This window comes from Pinus tabuliformis, chromosome X (assembly GCF_031772625.1).
Source record: "Pinus tabuliformis cultivar Carrire ecotype Pingquan chromosome X, CPIR1, whole genome shotgun sequence".
NCBI lineage: Eukaryota > Viridiplantae > Streptophyta > Pinopsida > Pinales > Pinaceae > Pinus > Pinus tabuliformis.
Window position 1 is genome coordinate 1,012,065,365 of NC_142308.1, and position 25,465 is coordinate 1,012,090,829.

Consider the following 25,465-nt stretch of genomic DNA (forward strand, 5'->3'; position numbering starts at 1 on the left):
AGCACAAGGTCAGATGAATTGCTATTCAACCCAAAATCTATAATAGAAACCATCCTAACAACAATAAGAAAATAGACTTCTGACAAAGGCCAAATTAATGGAGTGTTAGCTTAGGCGCACATTGAAAACACTCAAGTTCAGGAAAGAATGAATAAATGAATATTAATGGACATGTAAATCTTTGAGAGGCAGTGAATAGGAAAAAATTGACAGGTACAATTGAGCAGCGTATTGAGGCGTTATGCTGTAGATTCTAGAGAGCAGCGTATAAAACAACCACAAAAAACAAGTGGCTCATAGTTGAGCAGGGCAAGAGATCGCCTGCTTTGATACCATGTTAAACACACACATGGGAAGCAACAGAATTTGAAAGATAGAACATGAGAGTACATTTTTTATTAACAAAATATATACATTTATAGTACATGGTTTGACCGTTGGGTTCCACATCCCAATGTCTCTTGGACTTCCTTAGTCTATTTGGCTTCCACACTAACCCATAGAGGATTAGGTGTCCAAAAGAGCTCAACAATTTAATCTGAGCCCTTTCATGTAATAAGGTTATACTTAGATAGATTACTCTTATAAAAGAAAATAAAATGTTTTGATAAGGGTTTGTCAGCTTAAGTGCACCCTAATAAAAAGAAGTGAAAATGGTAGGATGAGTAGATGGGTAAGTAGAAGAATGGTTGAAGAATTGTGATGATTGATTAGATAGAAGCATATTGATCACTTTCATCATCAAATTTCTAAGTATAGACAAAAATTGGGCATGTATCAAATCCACAAAGTCAAATTGATTAACCTCCCTCACTCATTACACCTTTCACTTAACTAATTTCCAAGAAAAGTCCTAAGTACCTAAAATATTAAGTCTAAAGGGCTCAGAGAATTTCTCTGACTTCTAGAGGGATCGGACCCTCGGCCTAATGACTTATAGACCTTAAGTACAAAAAATCCCCTCATAAACATTTACCCCTCTTCACTCCCCCTCATTCCCATCATAAAACCCCTTTTCTTAAGGTTCAAACTCTATTTTCATAAGGGAAAGCAATTACTCCCATGTAAACCATTTTTCCTAAAAAGCCCTCAAAAATTACCTTTTTAGCCTAAGTTACAATGTGTTTATGAAAAGAAAATGAATTAGATACATTACACTTAGTGCTAAAACCGTTCTCTGCCATCTTCATATTAATTTCTAGCACTTATATATGTATTAAATCCCAAAAAGAAATATAAACCCTTGCTGTATATATATCAATAAAACCCTTATATTAATACCCCACCCCAAAAGTTTGAAATATAAACTTTATGAATAAAACCTGACATAATTAATCAATCTGTGGTTAATTACAAGTCAAACCATCCTCCAATGAAATCACCCCCGATGCCCTTAATCCACCATAATCTGTGATTAATTAAAACCCACTGCTTTTAAACCCTCGTCGGGCCCCCCCACTACCGTTCGTGCATCTTCATGAACTGACCACTGCCCGATCTTCCCCCGCCAAATCTAATGATCCTCATTGATTTCACAAGGCCTCTGAAGACCAACCTTTACTCGCTAGATATGGGTGGTTTCCTGTTGGGCCCCAATGCTACGTGGCGCCTGATGAATGGCACCGGGCGGCCTCCCCCCAATATCTCCAAGAGGCCAAAATCTGTGCGAAACAAACTACTTACCGCCCACCCGCTACGCGAAAAACCGTCTACTATTCAGTTCGTGCCATATTTTAAAAAGTTTTCCCATTAAAGTTCAAACCCCAAGAACCCAGGTTTTCTCACCCTTTGCCCGTTCTACTGTGTAAACTTATGAAACCCTTCTGCTCCACATGAAGCCTCTACTAACCAATTCAAGCATGGTTTACCTCCCGAAATCACCTTGGAGTCACTCCGCTGACCTATAAAGCTTGATAAATCCATTTATGACCTCCCTATCAACCCAACGTTTTCCTAACAATTTGTTTTAGTTTATAGGCGATCAAAAGATCGCAACTTTGGATAAAAAATCTTAATACTAGTCATAAGACCTGTTTACTTCGAGATTGTTATCAAATATATTCAAATAGAGATGGAAAATAAAACATACAGTTAAAATACAAGCAAAAGAAACATGGAATTAAATGATTTACTATTGAAATAGACAGTAAAAACCTAAAATATACAGTGAAGGTAAAAGGACACAATAAAGCATATTCAAAGTGTATCAGGGTTAAAGAGTATCAGATTGAAGACAAATTCAAATAAATTAGCTAGTATGAAGATAAACAATAGGGAAGACAGTTACACATCATACAAATTCATGTCAAAGTGAAGAAAGATGAAAAAACAGAGCGGTAAAAGTAAACATGGAGGAAGTAAGGGTTAAACAGTGATGAAAACACTTTCACCAGCAACAATGAAGTTTATCCAAAGTAAAAGTGAAAAACAGTTAAAAGAAATTTAAGGTTAAAAGATGAAATCATAGCAGAAATGGTACATTCTTCAGAAATTTCCTGTTTAAGTCATAGTTGTACAGAAACTATTGTGACTAATGCAAGATGTATTTTGAGATACTGGAGGAGGTTTTTGCTCCTAACAGGCCAATATACAAAAAAGTATCTCACTTTTTACACAGGTATTACCAAAAGGGAAATAAGTGCATGTCTTCACAGCCTATTGTTCGGACTGTGCAAAGTCCTATTTTTGACATCGTTTTGCAGAGAATATTGTGAACAGCTGGAGCTGAATTTTAGGAAACTGAGAGAGGTTTATCTCAAAAACATACTTATATACAATAACCTCTTTCACTTTTTACATATCTATCTTTGATTGAGATATACAAGCGTATCATTGGACCCTAAGTTTGCAGAATTTCTGGGGCAGAATGCACAAAGGAAGGAGGCAATTAGTGACTTGGAAGCCTCATCATCACTTAAGAGTTGCTATCAAATTTGAATTTCTCTTCTTTTTCACCATAAATCCATAAAAATAGTGCCAAATAGATTCATTAGTTTTTAATTTCTTTTATTTAAGTTCTATTAATGTAAAATAGTTTGAGATATTTGTAAAACCAATCTTGATATTTCTTCAAGATATTTCAGTTTAGAATTAATATAAATACTTCTTCATTCGAAGTACTTGGGGTGGATTCAAAGACATTTCTGTAGAAATTTCATATCAATTTAAAGAGATATTGTAATCAAGACTGGATTGGCTGTTGGATCATGAAATAAAGTTAAAGACATTTCACAGGATTCTTGTGCACAGTGGAAATAAAATAAGTATTATCTCTTCATGTTTATAAATATTCACATGTTTCTCTATGAAATATGAATGGTAAAAAAGGAATGGTATTTCAAAATTAGCTTTAATTCTATCTGTCTTAACTGTTTACTTTCTCACTGTTTTCTGCTAAACTATCTTAGTCTGGGAATTCTTAATTGCTCCCTTACTTTCGTAGTTTCCCCCCTTAGGTCCATAGTAAAGGATTCTTAGTTGCCCTTTGCTACTAATATCCCTCTATTCTTCATCTTGATCCCAGTTTAAGGATTCTTCATTGCCCTTTTACCCTGGTTAGGACTACCTCATCCATTTGAACCTACAGATTTGCTTTTTGTTGTGCTAGCCTGCCCTATGAACTCCTCCTTTAGCAATTGATCTGATTCAGTTAAGCGACTCTTTGCTTGACTCCATAGCCCAATGGCCTGAATGCTTGCTCTGCCCATCTATTCCCAGAAGTCCACCACCCAATCAAAATCAAGACATCATGAGCACTAAGAACTAGCCTGAAACTCACCCAAAACAAAGTTAAATTATAAAGAGAGAGCCCTCTCTAGACTTAGGTTGGCTAGAACCCGAGTCTAAAAGATTGGTTTGTGGTTACCTCGGAAATTTCTTTCTTTAACCTTGAGAAATTTCTGAGTGATAACATAGTGGTGACCATACTGGGGAGAACTAACATTTTCTTCAGAATCGTTTTACAGGTTTAGATCTCATCTATGATGGTGGACAGTGATTAGACACATAAAGGTTAAAAACATCCACCTGGTGACTCCAAAATCAATTCTACAATGAAGACTACACTAGAGGAATGAATCTAAAAGAAATATGTGAAAAGATTAGGCTTTTAACTTGGATTTTTATCCAAGACATTATGTTCTTTCTCATTGATAAAGTTTTTCAATGTATATAGTATTTTATAGAAGATCTTAGATTAGTTTTTAATTATTTTCCTTTGGAAATTGTAAATATAAAATCTCCTTACACATTTGAGCATCATTCTTCTGACTCTTATGATGATCATTTTCCAATCAAGAAGCCTCAAATAATCAAGACTCCACTGGTAAAAGAATCGAGAGTTGTTGAGAACCTATGGTGACTCCATTCTAGCATTAAAGTGTTTTCAAGATGTATTCAGGAATACAATGCAGGTATGCTCCTTTGGACAGGTCAAAGGTTCCAGGTTTTCCAAATCCTATGCCCAACGTTGATTGGTCAAAGAATCTTCCATTGTTTAAAGATGAAACAGGAAATGATGTTGCTTTACATTTATTCAGGTTTCATATGCACATCTGAAAGTTTAAAGTTAAATTCCATGAAGATTGTCTTATGAAAATATTTATGGTAACTTTAGAGGAAAAGGCTAGATCTTGGTATGAAAATTTACCAGCCTCTAGCATATGTCTTTAAAGCATTTTCATACTGTGTTTCATGACAATTACAAGGAAAGTTATTCATCTCTGTTGCTAATTCAAGACTGTTGTGACAATTTTGAATGTTTTATTCAATATCTGGAATATTACTATGATGATGATCAGTTCATGGATTATGAAATATTAGAGGCTTTAGAAGAAAAACCTTTTCAAAAAATAGAAGCCTTGCTTGAATTATCTTCTCCTCGGCAAGAAAAAGATGATGTATGTTGTTTAGAGGTCCATGAAGTTTCCCCACAGGAAACAATTCTTGCAGCACAACAAACTGATCAGTGTAAAGAAGAAATTCAGCTCCCTGAACTGGCTCAAGTAGGAGACAACAGTGAAAGTCAACAGAAGACCGATGATCTGGAGATAGAGGTGGTAGAGCTTAAAAGTATTGATCCACAAGACCATCTTCAACAAGTAGTGGTTTCTTCAGAAATTAAAGACCAGTCAAATTTATTTGATGAAAACCATCTCCCAAATTTTCTCTCCTTGGATGTAAATAAAATAAGACAACATACTTTGATAGATCATGATCTTTCATCTGAAATTAATGAGAGTTTGCAACTCCCTTGCAAGCTTCTACATGACAAAGATAATGATAAAGACTTCCCTGTTGTATATGATATGGTTGATGAAGATCAAGAGCAATCAGAAGCTAGTTTGGGGAATAAGGAAATTCAGTTTCAGTAGCTTGAAAACAGTGATCATTTTATCCATATCAGCTATGAAAGTGAAGAAGAAAGTGCAGAAAATTTGGAAATAAGTGAAACTTCTTTGCCTCTATGTTTTGAATCATTTCAGTTTTTAAAGGAAATGTGGTATAACATCTCTAAAGAAAAGGATGAGCAACTTGTAGAAATCTATGAAGTTCCATTCAAACCTATGAGTAATAATTTGCAGCAATCCTTCCAAGTTTTTCATGATCCCATAACTAATGTGTTGGATAGTGAATGCAATAAAAAAATTTCTCCATTAACATACTATGAGAGTAAAAATCAAGATGATAAAGGTTTCACCAAATAGACATTACAATCAGTAGAAATATCATCACAAAGCTCATCTGAAAGTCTGCAGGGTGTTAAAGATAAAAGTGACATTTCAGTTTCATGGCATGGAAGCCATCCAGAACAAGTGTGAAGTTGCTTAAATCAGTTGAACAATAGTGTATATATTTTGGAAGATCCTTTTGTACAGTTTTTAGAGCCTAGAAAGGAAAGAAAGTATTTCCTTATCTTCTCATTAGTTGACAAGGTTATATTTGGCTTTAGAACCTCAGTTTTAATCACAAACAAGCCCAAGCAGCAAAATACGTCAATGTATATAATGCTTGAGTGGTTGCATTGGCTATTTCATTTTACCTAACCAGCAGTTGGACAACTGATTAGAGTAAGTAGGTAGGATTTCAGTTTGAATAAATTCAGTTTTCAGCACCAACTTTATGTTTGATCATATTTCAGTTTGCAGAAAAGGCTACAAATTCAGTTCAAGATACAACATAGCATATATATATGTAGGATTGGCCCAATGGATTGGGCTACTAGTGGATAGTGTTCTTGACATTTAACAAGGAGATGCCATCCCCAAGTTGAGCCACTGTTAGGTTCCTATAACAATAGGAGTCATAATTTTTGAATGGCTGAGATTAAATCTGTAATATGCACATACCTTTGCTTTCTGCAAATGTTTTTAAAAAATGTAAAGAGGGTATGTCCTAAAAGATAAATCAAAGGACAAAAAGAATAAGAGAAGGTCAAAAAAATGAAATAATATGAACCCCAAAAACAAAAAGACCATGAAAGTGTGCAAGTAAAAATGCCACTACTATTTACTTTTTATGCATAATAATGATTGTGTGCAGCTTGTTATTCATGCCACAATCCATGGTAATCAAACAATTTAATCTTGGTTATTCCATGCTTTGAATTTCATGTTTTTTAGCTAGAGAATAAAATCTGACCAAATTATTTAATCTTGGTAGATAATTAGATAGGTAGAATAAATAAAAAGGAGCTCAACAGTTTAATCTGAGCCCTTGGATGTAATAAGGTTAGACTTAGATAGATTACTCTTGTAAAAGAAAAGAAAATGTTTTGATAAGGGTTTGCCAGCTTAAGTGCACCCTAATAAAAGAAGTGAAAATGGTAGGATGAGTAGATGGGTAAGTAGAAGAATGGTTGCAAAATTGTGATGATTGATTAGATAAAAGCATATTGATCACTTTCATCATCAAAGTTCTAAGTATGGACAAAAATTGGGCATGTATCAAATCCACAAAGTCAAATTGATTAACCTCCCTCACTCATTACACCTTTCACTTAACTAATTTCCAAGAAAAGTCTTAAGTACCTAAAATCTTAAGTTAAAGGGGCTCAGAGAATTTCTCTGACTTATGGGGGGACCGGACCCTCGACCTAATGACTTATAGACCTTAAGTACAAAAAATCCCCTCATAAACATTTACCCCTCTTCACTCCCCCTCATTCCCCTCATAAAACCTATTTTCCTAAGGTTTAAGCTCTATTTTCCGAAGGAAAAGCAATTACTACCATGTAAACCCTTTTTCCTAAAAGACCCTCAAAAATTACCTTTTTAGCCTAAGTTACAATGCATTTATGAAAAGAAAATGAATTAGATACATTACACTTAGCACTAAAACCTATTCTCCGGCATTTTCATATTAATTTGTAACACTTATATATGTATTAAATCCCAAAAAGAAATATAAACCCTTCTCGTATATATATCAATAAAACCCTTATATTAATACCCTACCCCGAAAGTTTGAAATATAAAATTTATTAATAAAACCCGACATAATTAATCAATCCATGGTTAATTACAAGTCAAACCATCCGCCAATGAAATCACCCCGATGACCTTAATCCACCATAATTCATGATTAATTAAAACCCACCGCTTTTAAACCATCGCGAGGACCCCCCCACTACCGTTCGTGCATCTTCATGAACCGACCACCGCTCGATCTTCCCCCGTCAAATCTAATGATCCTCGCTTATTTCGCAAGGCCTCCGAAGACCAACCTTTACCCGCCCAACATGGGTGGTTTCTTGTTGGACGCCAATGTTACATAGCGCCCGATGAATGGCATCAGGTGACCTCCCCGCAATACCGCCAAGCACCCAAAAGATGTGTGAAACAAATAGCTTACCGCCCGCCCTCTATGCGACAAACCGTCTACTGTTCAATTCGCGCCATATTTTTAAAAGTTTTCCCATTAAAGTTCAAACCCCAAGAACCCAGGTTTTCTCGCCCTTTGCCCGTTCTACTGTGTAAACTTATGAAACCCTTTTGCTCCACCTGAAGCCTTTGCTAACCAATTCAAGTATGGTTTACCTCCCGAAATCACCTTGGACTCACTCCATAGACCTATAAAGCTCGATAAAGCCATTTATGACCCTCCCTGTCAACCCAACGTTTTCCTAACAATTTGTTTTATTTTACAGGCGACCAAAAGACTGCAGCCTTGGATAAACAATATTAATACTAGTCATAAGGCCCATTTACTCTGAGATTTTTATCAAATCTATTCAAATAGAGATTAAAAATAAAACATACAGTTAAAAGACAAGCAGAAGAAACATGGAATTAAATGATTTACTGTTGAAATAGACAATAAAAACCTAAAATATATAGTGAAGGTAAAAGGACACAGTAAAGCATACTCAAAGTGTATTAGGTTTAAAGAGTATCAGATTGAAGACCAAGTCAAGTAAATCAGCTAGCATGAAGATAAACAACAGGGAAGATAGTTACACAACATACAGATTCATGTCAAAGTGAAGACAGATGAAAAAACAGAGCGGTAAAAGTAAACATGGAGGCAGTAAGGGTTAAACAGAGATGAAAACACTTTCACCAACAACAATGAAGTTTATCCAAAGTAAAAGTGAAAAACAGTTAAAAGAAATTTAAGGTTAAAAGATGAAATCAGAGCAGAAATGGTACATTGTTCAGAAATTTCTTGTGTAAGTCATAGTTGTGCAGAAACTATTGTGAGTAATGCAAGATGTATTTTGAGATACTGGAGGAGTTTTTTGTTTCTAGTAGGCAAATATATAGAAATGTATCTCACTTTTTACACAAGTATTACCGAAAGGGAAATAAGTGCATGTCTTCACAGCCTATTGTTCGAACTGTGCAAAGTCCTATTTTTGACATCTTTTTGCAGAGAACATTGTGAACAATTGGAGATGCATTTTGGGAAACTGAGAGAGGTTTATCTTAAAAACATACTTATCTACAATAACCTCTTTCACTTTTTACATATCGATCTCGGATGGAGATATAAAAGTGTATCATTGGACCCTAAGTTTGCAGAATTTCTGGGGCAGAATGCACAAAGGAAGGAGGCAGTTAGTGACTTGGAAGCCTCATCATCACTTAAGAGTTGCTATCAAATTTGAATTTCTCTTATTTGTCACCATAAATCCATAAACATAGTGCCAAATAGATTCATTAGTTTTGAGTGTCCTTTATTTAAGTTCTATTAATGTAAAACAGTTTGAGATATTTGTAAAACCAATCTTGATATTTCTTCAAGATATTTCAGTTTAGAATTAGTATAAATACTTCTTCATTTTAAGTATTTGGGGTGGATTCCAAGACATTTCTATAGACATTTCATATCAAGTTAAAGATCTATTGTAATCAAGACTGGATTGGCTGCTGGATCATGAAATAAAGTTAAAGACATTTCATAGGATTCTTGTGCACAGATGAAATCAAATAAGTATTATCTCTTCATGTTTATTACTGTTTTCTCTTCATGTTTATAAATATTCACATGTTTCTCTATGAAATTTGAATGGTAAATAAGGAATGATATTTCAAAATTAGCTTTAATTCTCTCTATCTTGACTGTTTAATTTTTCACTATCTTCTGCTAAACTATCTTAGTCTGGGAATTCTTAATTTCTCCCTTACTTTCGTAGTTTTCCCCCTTAGGTCCATAGTAAAGGATTCTTAGTTTCCCTTTGCTACTGATCTCCTTCTATTCTTCATCTTGATCCTAGTTTAAGGATTCTTCATTTCCCTTTTACCCTGGTTAGGACTACCTCATCCATTTGAACCTGTAGATTTGCTTTTTGTTGTGCTAGCCTGCCCTGTGAACTCCTCCTTTAGCAATTGATCTGATTCAGTTAAGCCACTCTTTGCTTGACTCCATAGCCCAATGGCTTGAATGCTTGCTCTGCCCATCTATTCCCAGAAGTCCACCACCCAATCAAAATCAAAACATCATGAGCACTAAGAACTAGCCTGAAACTCACCCAAAACAAAGTTAAATTATAAAGAGAGAGTCCTCTCTGGACTTAGGTTGGCTAGAACCTGAGTCTAAAAGATTGGTTTGTGGTTACCTCGGAAATTTCTTTCTTTAACCTTGAGAAAATTCTGAGTGATAACAGGTCCTACCAGTATCCTTTTTGGCAATGTATTCTGTGCATTCCTGAAGACGCGGACACAGATATGTCATGTGGTATTCAGCACAGATTTTGCAAGGAAATATGGTGGGTTTATCCTTTCCATCATCAGGAGGCACAACGGCCTTCTGTTTTGGGTTTTGCTACTTTGTTGACTGCTCTTCAGAAGGAGCGTTCTTTTTCTTACCACTGGGATTTTGTGTAGACTGCAAAAAGTTTATCATAGTGGTAGGAATAGCAGTCAATTTGGTAGTAGTGGAAGCATTGGAGTTGCGAGGGGCATTGGGGATTACATCAAAAAGAGTGCCACACTGTGAATATATCAGATCTAAGTGCTGGACATGACGTATGGATTGGTCTTCTGTGACTGCACCACCTAAAGTGACATCTTTAACAATTTGCAGGAGTAAGGACTTACAGAACCAGTCCAATAAGAGATAGTCTAGGAGAGGAGGTTTGACTAACCTCCACCTACGTCTCCATTCATGTATATGATCGGAGATATGGGTGGTTGTATCCTTACCTAATGAAGTGAGGAGCTTTGTCCTAGTCTGTTGGGTCCCTATAATACTAGTGATTACCCCATTACTATTTTAGTTATACCCCTTATTTATATTGTTGTGCCCCCATTACCCCCATATTGTTATTAATGTGCCCATAGAATCCCTCTATTGTTATTTTTGTGGCTTTATTTTATTATTGTTAGGTCGGCTGGATTATATTGTGACTCCATAGACTCCTATATATAGAAAGGAGGTTTTGTCATTTGAATCATCCAAGAATTGTTCATTTATGTAATGTAAAGGAGGTTTCCCCCTCGAAGAGGCTGAATTCTAAGGCGTTGATCTATCTTTTCTATCTTTTCTTGAGCTGGTTTCATAACATTTGGTATCAGAGCTTTGGATTCTAGGGTTTTGCTGCTCCAAACAGGTCATCGTGGCATTTTCGCTATAACTTTTTTTCTGTGACATTTCAGAAGTCGAAAAAAAAACCCATTTGAGAAGAAATCGCGCTGAACCTTGGGTCCAAATTTTAGAGCTTTTTGCAAGATATTTTCGGGGATATGATCTCAGGAAGTTGGTCTTTTTGCAGACTCCTAAATTACACTCAAAACAGGTGACCTAGGGAAAATAGTCATAACTTTCTTTCTGAGCATCGGATTGAAATTTCGTAAGAAGTCACAGAAATAGGATGGACTGTAGTTTTCTTTTATATATTTTTTAGAGTCAAAGGTTGAAACAGTGACACGTGGCACTTCATACAAGTTCGCTCTACGGAACTAGTCTATAATCAGGTCACTGCGGGAGATTGGGCATAACTCTTTCTTGGAGAATCCAATTTGGTTCAGACTAGTGGCATTGGAAAGAGGACATAGAAGGCTACTACAGATCACAATTTCAGAACTAGATGATTCGAAATTACAGAGATACATCAGATTCAATATCAGGCTTCTACAAAGTAAAAAAAAGGTGTGTAGTTTTTATTTTTTATTTTTGCATAAGCTTGGTTTGAAGGAATTCAAAGGGCATAGTAAAGCATTATTATCGGTAACTGATGCCCCGAGGAAAGAAAATGCAAACACCTAGTAAGGAACCTGAAAGCTCTAGCATGACTCATGAAGAAGAGGAAGAAATGCTACATGATATATCAAAATTACAAGAACAAGTGCAACAAATGTCACGCTCACAAAAGCTAACAGATGCTAAGATAAATGGCGTGGAATCTAAGATAAAGGGCATGGAAGCTAAGATGGATAATCTGAAGACAGATTTGAGGACAGATTTGAAGACAGACATGGCAGATTTGAAGACAGATTTGACAAATTTTCTACAAGAAATACTTACTAATGGTGAAAAGGTTGTAAAGGAAACTCATGATGTGAACAAAAGAAATGTTAATCATGATTCCATAGACTCTAATGTTGGATCGAAGACCCACCATATTCCAAAAATCGATATGAGGAAGTTTGATGGCAAGGATCCCGCCACATGGATATTACAGATGGAGCAATTCTTCGATCTCAATAATGTGCAAAACACACAAAAGGTACGTATGGCAACTTTATATTTGGAACCAAATCAGTTTGTATGGTATCAATGGCTTTGCTCTCGTAAACAATTTATCACTTGGGCAATTTTTACGGAAGAATTGATAGCACATTATGAGGATACAAAAAGCAACACTTTTTTTAGCCAATTGATAAGTCTCAAACAAAAGGGTTCAATAATGGAGCACATTGAGGAGTTCCAAAAATTGAACATAAGGGTAAAAGATATTCCAGAGGAGCATAGGATTGATGTGTTCATAGGGTCTTTAAAGGATAATATCCAACATGATGTTCGCCTTTGGGAACCTGATTCATTAGAGAAGGCATTCAGGTTAGCAAGAAAAATGGAAAGCAAAATTATGGCAACCAGGAAGCATACCACTCACAACTATAAAGACGGAAGTGTTGTTGCCCCTAGTCTTCCACAACCTATAAGGTTGACACCACAACAATTGGAAGAAAAAAGAGCAAAAGGGCTTTGTTACAGTTGTGATAGCAAATACACTAAAGGTCATAAGTGTGCTGAGAAGAAATTATTCTACATAGATTGTGAAGAGGAAGAAGAAAGGAGCAAGAAAGGTCAAAAGAAGAGGATATACTCCAGGAACAAAGCCTAGATGAAGAAAAATAAATCCGACCATATCTTGTAATGCATTGGCGGGAATTACCACTCCTCAAACCATCAAGATAGAAGGACAAATCAAGAAGAAAAAGGTAATAGTGTTGATTGATTCAGGAAGCACCCACAATTTTATTCATTGTAGGGTAGCAAAAGAATTGAATTGCTTCCTATATCCAGCACCAGAGTGTCAAGTGATGATTGCAAATGGAGGAACAATAAATTGCTCTGGAAAGTGCCATAATATCAAGCTATCCATGGGAGAATATGTATTGACTAGCCCAATGCTTTCCATTCCAATGGGAGGTGCTGATGTTGTACTAGGAGTCCAATGGCTACAATCCTTGGGTACAATAGCTTTTAATTTTCAAGAACTTTTCATCAAATTTTCTATGGAAGGAAAGGAAGTTGAATTAAGGGGTATTGCAGGGAAACCAGGAAAGATAATCAGCTCTAATGGTATGACAAAGCTTCTAAAAAAGGAGCAAAGAGGTGTAATTGCACAATTATGTTCGCTAGATGTTTCCACATTAGAATCATCTATTTCTCCAGATCTCCAAAAATCCTGGACAATCATTCCAAGGTATTTGAGACTCCCAAAGGTCTCCCACCTATGCGTGATCATGATCATGCTATTCATCTGATTCCAGGAAGTGTTCCTCCAAACATCAGGCCGTACAGATATCCCTATGTCCAAAAAAGTGAAATTGAACGTATGGTTGCAGAAATGCTAGAGGCTGGTATAATTCAACCGAGTCAAAGTTCTTTCTCTGCTCCAGTAGTATTGGTGCACAAGAAGGATGGATCATGGCGCATGTGTCCGGATTATAGGGAGCTCAACAAGCTCACTATTAAAGATAAGTTCCCCATTCCTGTCATTGATGAATTACTGGATGAATTGCATGGATCAATTTACTTCACCAAGTTGGATCTTCGTTCAGGATATCATCAAATCAGAATGAAGATTGAAGACATTTCGAAAACGGCATTTAGAACTCATGAGGGTCATTATGAATTTTTGGTCATGCCTTTTGGCCTTACCAATGCACCTTCAACATTTCAAGGTTTGATGAATTCAATTTTCAAACCATTCCTTAGAAAATTTGTGTTAGTATTTTTTGATGATATACTAATCTACAGCAAGTCTTGGAAGGATCATGTTGAACATGTTGACAGGGTGCTACAACTATTGGAGGAGAAACAATTATATGCAAAAAGATCCAAATGTTTCTTTGGAGTCCAGGAGGTGGAATATTTGGGTCATATTGTATCTCATGAAGGAGTTAAGGTAGACCCTAGCAAAATTAAAGCCATTAAGGAATGGAAAATCCCCACATCCATAAAGCATCTGCGAGGATTTCTTAGGTTGACAGGGTATTATCGCAAGTTTGTTAAGAATTATGGGAGAATAGCAGCACCTCTAACAACATTATTGAAGAAAGATGCATTTTCATGGACTCCGGAAGCAACAAAGGCCTTTGAACATCTTAAAGAGGCAATGTGCCAAGCACCGGTCTTAGCTACACCGGACTTCACAAAAACCTTTATTGTGGAATGTGATGCTTCAGGAAATGGAATTGGTGCTTTTCTAATGCAAGATGAAAGACCCATTGCTTTTGAAAGTCGTCCAATCAAGGGAAAGTTTTTAAGCAAAGCTATTTATGAGAAGGAAATGTTGGCAATACTCCATGCACTTAAGAAATGGCGACCCTACCTAATGGGAAGACACTTCAAGGTAAAAACGGATCATGATAGCCTTAAATACTTTTTAGAACAAAGATTATCCTCTGAAGAGCAACAAAAGTGGGTCACAAAGATGTTGGGTTATGACTTTGAAATCATCTACAAAAAAGGGAAGCAAAATGTGGTGGCAGATGCACTCTCAAGAAAGGATGAGGATGTGGAAGCATTGTTGTGCGCTATTTCTATTATCCAACCAGATTGGATAAATGAAGCAAGGGAGGAATGGAAGAATGACGAAGAAGTGTGGGCACTTATTCGAAAGCTACAACAAGATTCCAGTACGTCTGATACATTTAGCTGGAAAAATGATTCGTTATGGTACAAAGATCGCTTATACCTCTGTAAGAATTCCCAGCTAAAACAAAAGATTCTTATGGAATTGCACACTTCTCCCTTAGGAGGGCACTCAGGATTTTTAAAAACTTACCACAGGGTTAAGAAGGAATTTTTTTGGGATGGCCTTAAATCAGATATTCAAAAGTTTGTGGCGGAATGTTTGGTTTGCCAACAAAATAAAGTTGAAACAATTAAGACACCGGGTCTATTACAACCTTTATCCATTCCAAGCCAACGTTGGGAGGAGGTTTCAATGGATTTTATCACAGGTTTACCCAAGTCTGAGGGAAAGAGTGTCATCATGGTGGTAGTTGACAGACTTACCAAGTATGCACACTTTTGTGCATTATCACATCCATTTAAAGCCAGTACAGTTTCTACTGCATTTATGGAAACAATTCAAAAGCTACATGGAAACCCAAAGATTATTGTAAGTGACAGAGATCCCATTTTCACTGGAAATTTTTGGACACAATTATTTTCTTGTCTTGGTACTCAGTTAGCTCATAGCTCATCTTATCATCCTCAATCTGATGGGCAAACTGAGATAGTAAACAAATGTTTGGAAGGATATCTTCGTTGCTTTGTATCTGATAAACAAACACAATGGGTCAAATGGTTGCCTCTGGCTGAATGGTGGTATAACACTTCCTTTCATACAACAACAAAAATGACCCCATTTATGGCACTTTATGGGTATCAACCACCATCCATCACATCATATTTAAGAGAAAATTCTAAGGTTCAGGCAGTGGAACATCACATCGAACATCAACAACAAGTCCTCCAACTCTTAAAGGATAACCTCGTGTTGGCACAGAATAGAATGAAACAACAGGCAGATCAACATCGCAGTGAAAGAAGTTTTGATGTAGGTGATTGGGTATTCCTACGGCTACAACCATATAAGCAAATGTCCCTCAAGCAAGCTAAGAAGGATAATAAATTATCACCAAAGTATTATGGTCCGTACAAGGTGTTGCAAAAGATTGGTACTATGGCATACAAATTGGAGCTTCCTGCAGCTTCTCGATTGCACCTAGTTTTCCATGTTTCATGTTTAAAGAAGGTTATAGGCGACAAGCTCCCAGTTCAAACAATATTGCCAGAACTTGACGAGGAAGGAAAAATTATATTGGAACTGGAAGCAGTTATAGAAACAAGAACTCGACAGCTACGAAATCGATCAATTTCAGAGTACCTTATCAAGTGGAAGAACTTATCCGCTGAAGATTCCACATGGGAGGATGAGAATTTTATGCAGAAGTATCCAGAACTACTCAAGTGTTGAGGACAACACTTTTTTGAAGGAGAGGGGCATGTTGGGTCCCTATAATACTAGTGATTACCCCATTACTATTGTAGTTATACCCCTTATTTATATTGTTGTGCCCCCATTACCCCCATATTGTTATTAATGTGCCCATAGAATCCCTCTATTGTTATTTTTGTGGCTTTATATTATTATTGTTAGGTCGGCTGGATTATATTGTGACTCCATAGACTCCTATATATAGAAAGGAGGTTTTGTCATTTGAATCATCCAAGAATTGTTCATTTATGTAATGTAAAGGAGGTTGCCCCCTCGAAGAGGCTGAATTCTAAGGCGTTGATCTATCTTTCCTATCTTTTCTTGAGCTGGTTTCATGGGTGGTTGTATTCTTACCTAATGAAGTGAGGAGCTCTATCCTAGTCTCATAACGGATGGGTAGCTGGAAGTGCTTTAGTAATTCCATTGCTAAAGTGTCGAGGATGTTTACTGATGGTCGTGGTAACTCAATGTACCATTTAGATGCGTTGCCAGTGAAGGTGCAGGGAAAAATATGTAACCAGACACTATCATCCACCATGGAGTTAGAAACACTCCAAAGATGGTAGGTGGTGATATGAGTGCCCAGATCCTCCCCTTGTTTCCCATCGAACTTGGGGATGTCTGTTGGTATTTTATGAGGGATTGGCGGCCATTGTAAGTTATGATAGATGGGGTCATTTGTAAGTTTGTACAAGTCATGGATATCCAACGTTGCCAAGAAATGTAGATTGTGTGGTGCCCCCGACTCGGACCAAGGCGATGACATATGACATGAGGAACTTTGCAGTCCTCCCATCGTTTGAGTCCCAATATTATATATGGGTTGCGTGGTATAGTAGTTGCCTTGAGGTATGGTGTTGTAGTGTGGATTTCCATGGGGATTTTGATAATGGGGTATAGAATTGCCCCTAGGATAAGCGGTGCCCCCTTGACTCATTTGAACTTGTGAGTAGGGTGCCCCCATGGATTGGTTGGGACCTCCTTGAGGATTCCCGCCCATCACAGAACTAACCATTTGTCCTTGATTGACATAAGGAATGCTCATATCAATTACTGACTAACCATGCATGCCTGAGAATGGAGGGGGAACTGTTATGTTCCCTACCGGCATGTGCATATTGGGAATGCCCCCAGATATTTGAATCTGGGGAATTGAACTGTACAATGGTGGCTGACCATATTGTTGGTGGATGGGAACCGCGCCTATATTGCTATATTGAACATTATAGGGAGCGCTATATGTAGCACTTGTCGAAGGTATGTAGTTGGACACTAAAGGGGTGGAACCCAGCATTAGCTGGGTTCCACTCATAGAGGGTGTCATGTGAGTGGTTGTACCTGGGACAAATGGGATAGCAGGGTTCGCCATTACTAGTGTTGTGGTGACTGTCGACTAGGGAAGTGGTGGAGGAACAAAAGTGTCCCTTAAGTCCCACGACCCGTTAGTCGTCGACGGGATAGATGGAAATGTTCCAACTACCGAAGCAGGAAGTACAAGTACCACAAGATCCAAGATTGGGTCTGACAGATTCATAAGCGGAGGGTTTAAGGGAGGAAGGAATCCTTTGGTAAAGAAATTCTCTGGCAAACTTGAATCGTCGATTGTCCAAACAGATCCTGTGTGAGATCTGGGAGACTGATTCCCAGAAGATGGGGAATCGATTCACTGGAGCTCGATGGATCTTCCACAATGAGGGGAGGAAGTCCTAGAAATCATCTAGATTGATGATGAGGGCGGAATGTAGCCACAGTGACCATTAATTTTTATCAATAAATTTTATCGTGATATTTGTTAAAGTCTCAAAAATGATAACACTCAGGTGCCTAAAAAATATAAAAAATACACTAAGTGGATCAATCAGCAAACAGAGGGAAATTACCCTAGCTGATAAGCACCGATCATTGGAGATGAAACCCAGTATCTCAATGAATAACAGAGAAGGTTTGCGAGATGTATAGTTACAATTACTCTAGAGCTTCGCCCAAACCGCAGATTGAGGGGCCAAGTACTCTCGTGAAGATGAGCACCCTCCCAAAAATTAAAGACAGAGTAGATATGTCTATGTTAGGTACTAGGATAGCCCGTCCCAGTCACCTTGTGTAATTCCCTAAAAGCTTGGCCACTAAAGATACCTTAGATCACAGACACCACCGGGGGGGACATAGTCGTAGACAACACACTATGTGGGCGGGATTCCTGAGTCCCTGAATTGCATAAAACTATTTTACATAAATATATATGTAAATCTCATATACTCTACTCTACTTTAACTTCACATGCCCATTATCTACACAAGCTATATTTACAAAGATAGACTATAAATTTTAAATTTCTTATTGATAGGACAGGCATATTGCAACTCCTCGGTTCAATTTCCTGAATCTAGATTAGAAAATTAAAATTGTTATTTGATCCAAAAATTGATAGTAGTAGTTAAATAAGAGTATATAATAATGCTCTGCAATAACTATCAGAAACAGAAAGAGAGAGAAAAAATATACACAAAACAAATCACTCTCATATTTTTATTGATCCCAAAAGGTTATATATATATATAGAATACAAATTACTCACTTCAACAAATCTAGATCCTGAGAAAGTGGATCTATGACTGGGACATGGCACAGAAACAAATATACACATGGGAAACAACCAAATCTAGAATAACACCTCAAAATACTCACTGACGTCTTGTAATACACATTGAACACATGACATGGAAGCATTACTTCCAACACTCTCCCTTAATGCTTACATGGAAAACATTGAAAACACATTACAAAAATAAGGATAATATATGTCTTACTTGTCTTCATCAGCACTCACATCCACTCTGGAAACTCACAAACACCGCTCTTTCACCACCACATCCTTGAGTTGTCACTTGACCTCCATTTAAAATGTAACCGCCTCTGACCATCATTAACGAACATTGCAAGATCAACAATATTGACACCTTGGCTCGTCGGAGCTTCAACGATAAGAGTCATCAAGTAATGAAGCATCCTATGGACCAACCACCATCTATCAGATATTTCACTTTCAGCTATCTGTTAGTTGTTAAGATGGGGGTCTAGATACTAAATGTGTTCAAAAGGTTATCAAACAACTTGACTTTACTAACACACAAGAATTGATGTTTCAGACATCAGAGCTTCCAGTTTAAGAACCACCAACCCTTTTTATAACCAGAGTTAAAAATTTCACAACTACAAACTCAACAATCATCAAACTATCAATTGTCATTCAAGCATAGACAATTCACCACTTCCCTCCTTAGCACAAAAAAACTTCTCATGAACACAAAAATAAGGCACTAAGGCCTGCAAACTTAAACCGAGAAATTGGGAGCAAGTTGCCTAGGAAGCCCATAACAAAAATCCTGAAAAACGGGAACTAAATACAAACAAAGCATGGCAAACATACAAGCAAAATGACCACAACAAATTCCCTAAGAGGAGACACTAGCATCAAACGTAGAGGGCTCCAGCAGTGGTGGCGTTAATTAGGAGGAGACACATCTAAGAAATATCCCATGCAACATTAAATCCCTATCTAAAACACCATTGGAAGAAAAGAGGACCCCCATGAAAAGGGCCACAAGGAAACTTGAGCAGGCATAATATGCTAGAATGAGCAATGCATGCCACATGGTACCCCACACAAAAACAACCTTGGTCGCTTAGTAGAAGAAGAAAACTCTAGCCACTTGAAAGGATGGAGGCACAAAATAGAGGGTCTAGGGAGCTAGCGCTTCAATGCCCCCACTGTCTGCTCCAACCTTGATATTTGTGAATTCATTATTTATGTTATGTTATTTATAATTTAATTTATGTGACAAAGTCATTATGCATATTATGATGATATATACGTTTTATAATTTAATTTATGAGACAAAGTTAATTCCAAATATTTATGAATAATAACTACTTTATAATCTAATGTTATTTTTTATGTTGTAATTTAATAATTAATTTATATTTAAATTTAAATTACATCAATTATGTTAATTGGATTTATTTTGAGTGGTTTGGAGGAATGATTTTTATCATGTCATCACTGACTCAGAAAAAACACATTGATTTATAATTGCCACATACCTCCTTGACCCAATGTTAATAACCACCTACTATGCTCCCATCAATAAGTTTAACTTTCATTAAATTTATATTCAATAGGTTTCACATGCATTAGTATTCAATCATCTCATAAACAAAGATAACCCATGCAATCATACTCATATGCTAAGAGATTCGACAACATAAAGAGTAAAGAGCCATCATACAGAACATCCCATGCAATTGAATTAGACCAGAGTAGCTAAAAGAATGTCACTTGGAAAATCGAACACCACCACCCAACCTATAACTGACTTCCTCTAGATCACCACTGAGCCGAGATTTCTTGCCATGATATGGTTTCCTTTAGCGGTGTCTCTCTTTTATAGATATTTTTATCCATTTTCCTAGGCTTTTCCTAGAAAATCTCGCCTTTCTGTCCCGCTAGGATTTTCCTCATAAAAGCTTGCCTTTCTATCCCGCAAGGATTTTATGTTTTTCTTAAACTTAGCATCTTTTTCCAGCTAAGTAACTTAATGGATATTTATCTCCCATCAATTAATATTATCTATAATTTGATCTAGAAGTCTTATCATGAAAGAATTATCTATTCCCATTCACCAATGGGATTTCATTTGGCAAGAATCTCATCTCTTGGTTTCTCGTTTTCTAAGCATTTTACATTATCTTTATTTATTTGGTAATAAAATATTCACTCTCATTTTACACCTCTGGCCTAGATTTTCTATTATAGCTCAGCCTTAGCTTAGGTACAACATGTTAGAAACATAGTGTTACATACGACAAAGGGTTGGTACATACTCCCCCCCTTAAATTTACACAATCCTCAGTGTATTGTTGCATCTTATGAATTTTTTCCTCATTTACTGGTAGTTGTTCCTGAAATGACAGGTTCCCATGGCCTTGCCACCTGATTCAGATCTTCCAATATATAGGTTACATAGGAGTTCTACCATCAAATCTCCTTCCATTGCTACCTGTAACATTTGTTTTAATCAATTTTGTGAGAGATTTCAGATGCATAAACTCAATTTGATTTACCACAACTAATGTCATAACTTGATATAACCATACTACTATTTGAGTAACTACGGGTTACTATTGCCCACTGCTTAACTATGATTCCTCATTTTTATTGTATTTAAATAATAGGGAAAAATGCATGTTCTTCAAATGCATTTGTGTTCTTGCCAAGCACTTGCTTCTTGCAATCTCCCTGCATTAGTCACAACAAGTCAAACTAGCATATTTGACCAAGAAACATGTATACAAATATCACATCAGGTTAGCTCAAAACATAACCATCAAATCATAAATCACATGTAATCATCATAAAACCAATCATAGATCACATATATAGGCCAAAATCATAAATCACATGTATACAAAACTAACATAAATGACTAATACTTATCCTTGAATCACTCCTTAACTTCCACTTATGTCTTTATTCTGCACGCACTCTGGATCAATTACCACACCAGGAAATTGCCCAATGCTTTCTCCTCAACCATGTGCACATACACAAGGTGTGCATCACACACATACAACTATACATGTCAACCAACATAATGCAATACCTGCATCCACACCGGTAACATATGTACCACATGTACACTGTACTACATGTACAATGTGTATGCAATACCAAATGTTCATAGCATCACATGCATGACATGTACCTTATCCGCATGTTTTCCGACAATGTTAGTATAATTAACATAACATTAAGTCAACACCAAAAAATAATCCTTTATTTATTCACATTACCTTCAGGTAAGTCCAATCAAACCATGCTTGGTTTGTCGATTAGAGAATAAGGAATTCATGGACATGTTCCACTTTTGTAACCAGAGCATAAGTGCATAATTTTATGTCAAAAGTATTCAAGTGCTTTTATTTAGCTAATCCTTCTCATATATCTTGTGGTTGCAGGAATTTTTCATCCAAATGATAACATAGAGATAATCATTCCTAATACAACTTTCCAATACCACTAACTTTGGGATTGACTCTATCCATATGCAAGGTCTTAATAACACCAAAATCTGACCTCCCCCCAATTATAAAGCAAACTATTGACTATGAAAGTTAGTCCAGCATGGACTTCAAAGTTATATTTCAAGTCTAATAATATCCTTAACTTTGTCTTTAGCCAAGAAACTAATTGTTTGGTACTCAAAAGTACTCCACACATAAACGAGTTATGTCATATGATTTCTTGTTTGCTCTTTTTAACACTACTTCCAACACCTTGTTGGCCATGAATAATTCATTGTATATTCCACACCAATGGAACAATCAGTATGAAACTACATACACTTCCCTAACATAAGTCAGAAATGAGGGTTACCATGTTCTCACATTCCCAAATATCTTAATTTCTAGCGTACTATGTGAACCAGAGTGTGAACATAGGTCATTCACATACTGTATTACTAGATCAAGATCTGGTACAATATAATTCATTTCTTGGAAACCAAATCAATTATCAATTTATTTAAAATAAATATTTTATGCAATAATTATTATGTTGTCATATTCAAACCTAGACAACATTATTCATGCAATCTGATAGGTAGACTTCTCCCATATTGCTTGATAGGAAATAGTGGTACAAAATATGCATCTAAAATTGTGTGATTGTCAATTAATTTGAAAAGAATGCTAGATACCAAATATCTTTGTCCACGACAATCCCGATTACAGTACCATTGAGCCATCAATATGGTGAAATTATCCTTTAATTTAGCATCAAGTTGTTGCATGGTTTGTTATCCTTTCTCTTCATCACTTAGAACCTTTTATATGTCACCCTTACTTGATGCATGTATTATTTTACTACTAGCATAAGATCCTTAGATCATCATAAGTTGTATTAATGTGAAACCTTTTGGTTTACCAAAAAATTATTTATTAATTCGGACAAGCCATGTTCCGAGTATAGTGTACAATTCTTGTTAGTCATTAGGCTACTCTGAATTTCTCTAATGCATCAAGCACCACCATATCTAGTCCACAGGTATACTTTGTTTATATATATTAGAAGCACATAGATCATTTTGATCTTATCACTTCCCACATGAAGTGCATTTGTAAGACCTACAATTATTCTACTGGAAGCATCTTCTTCTTGCTACAGATTTGAAAGGTCCATATTTTGAGATATTGTCAATGGAACCCATCTATGCACATCAAGGTTGTGGAGTTTGAGGTTGCATACTTTGAATTATAAAAATTGACACTTGTGAATGTGCCCTTGAACTTAATACTATCTTTCTTCTACTAACCGAGAAGCACTAGGAGGCTTTTACACTCCCATTATGTATTTTTACTTTTGGGTTCCTATCCCATTGACCTAATTATGAATGTCATAAAATTGTTAACGTATGATGTCTTCATGCATACAGTGAGTTGTATTGCATGTGTGCACAATATTCATAACTCTGACCCTAGTTCAGTCTAGATTGAACATAATTTTCACCTCTTATCTATCTTAGTTACAATTATTTAGATATTTCTTTACTCAAAAGGGACCTGTAGGTTCCAAACTATGCATGTCTAATTAAATATGCATATTGCCACTGAATATCTGAATAATAACCTGATAAGGTTTAGTTCCCTCCAATAGTGTATATTTGGAGTATTATCCCAATAAGGTGAATTAAACGTCTCAACCAGCGACAAAATCACATTCCAAAATGGATTGCATCATTACATGTAGATGCATCAATCAATAAAAATATTAAATTGAAGGACAAGTATAAAAAAACATAGTCTTAGACGACGTACAGAAACCTGTCTTTCATTTGCTTAATGATATTTCATGGGAATTTCATGAACAAAAAACCTTCAGAAGCTATTCGAGGTTGGAGACCAATTAATTAACCATCAATTTCTACTAATATTGATAGAATTTCATGAACTTCATTCGTATGATCTATATAGATTCCATCTACATACTTTTATTTTTTATTTTTCCTCATGTTGGCCATGATCTATGGAAAGAGCGCTTGTCATTTTATTTATTTTTGTTTGCCAATTACCTTATAAGAGTTCAAAATTTATTCCTTTTATGTTTCATCCTTTCCTAAGATCTTTATAAGTATAAAATTCATTCCCTTAATCTATGTCCTTGGATGGACTATATTTACCGACATTAGTTTGTATTTTATTCAGTTATGTCCTTGCATCGCAATCATACAATTCATAATTTAATTTGATAACAATATGGGAGGAGAGATCTATTGGCATGAAGTAAACATAGAATCCAAAATTTCCTTATCCACCATTGCTCCCTTCAACCCTTGCATTCATATTTACAAGCCATGATGACTAGACCACTAAAATTCATCATCTAAACTTTCAATAATGATATCTTACAATTATTACAAATTTGTTCATTCATCAAGCTCGACTATGAACATCGAAATCTATATCTATCATGTGTAAGTATCTTAAAATTGGTATAGAGTCTTTGTGCCCTCACAAGAGCGTTCAACAATAGCTTAAGTTTTGGGGAAACTTCCACAATATATAATGAAATAAAAATTTAATCTTCACATCACTCAATAAGTAGGCACAATAAAAAATTAACCAACTGATGGTTAACCATTTATACTTATTAAAAATAATCAACACGTTAATTGTTTGTTATTTCTTTGCATTACTCTCTACTCCACCCAACACTGTAAGGTTTTATGTTATTTAACCACATTGCAGAATTATTTGTTCCCATATAAACTTTTCAATTTTCTCCTCCCCACAATGCTACTATAGATATCCACCATGGTGTATGAAATACCATACTTAGACTTGAGAAATTCAAGTTAAAGTGCAAGGATTAAATCCAATTATTTCACTCACCACACTTGACTATAACCGTCAAGTTCAAGTATCTTTAATTTTTAAATCATGGTAATCAGTGAGAATTTTGAGCCATCCATGCAGGCAAGCATACAAATGTAGCTCATTATAACCACACAAATCAACCATACATGCGAGCCATACATATATGTAATCACATGCATGTAATGACATCATGAGTTTAGGACAGTATCCACTCATCGTATGCAACATGAAGGATAAACATACATCCTTCAAGCATAATGTAAATTATTAAATCCAAGGAGAAAGTACTTATATACTTATGAGATGCTTTATGTACAAAAATAAAATAGTTCATATAACTATACTCACTCGTCTATG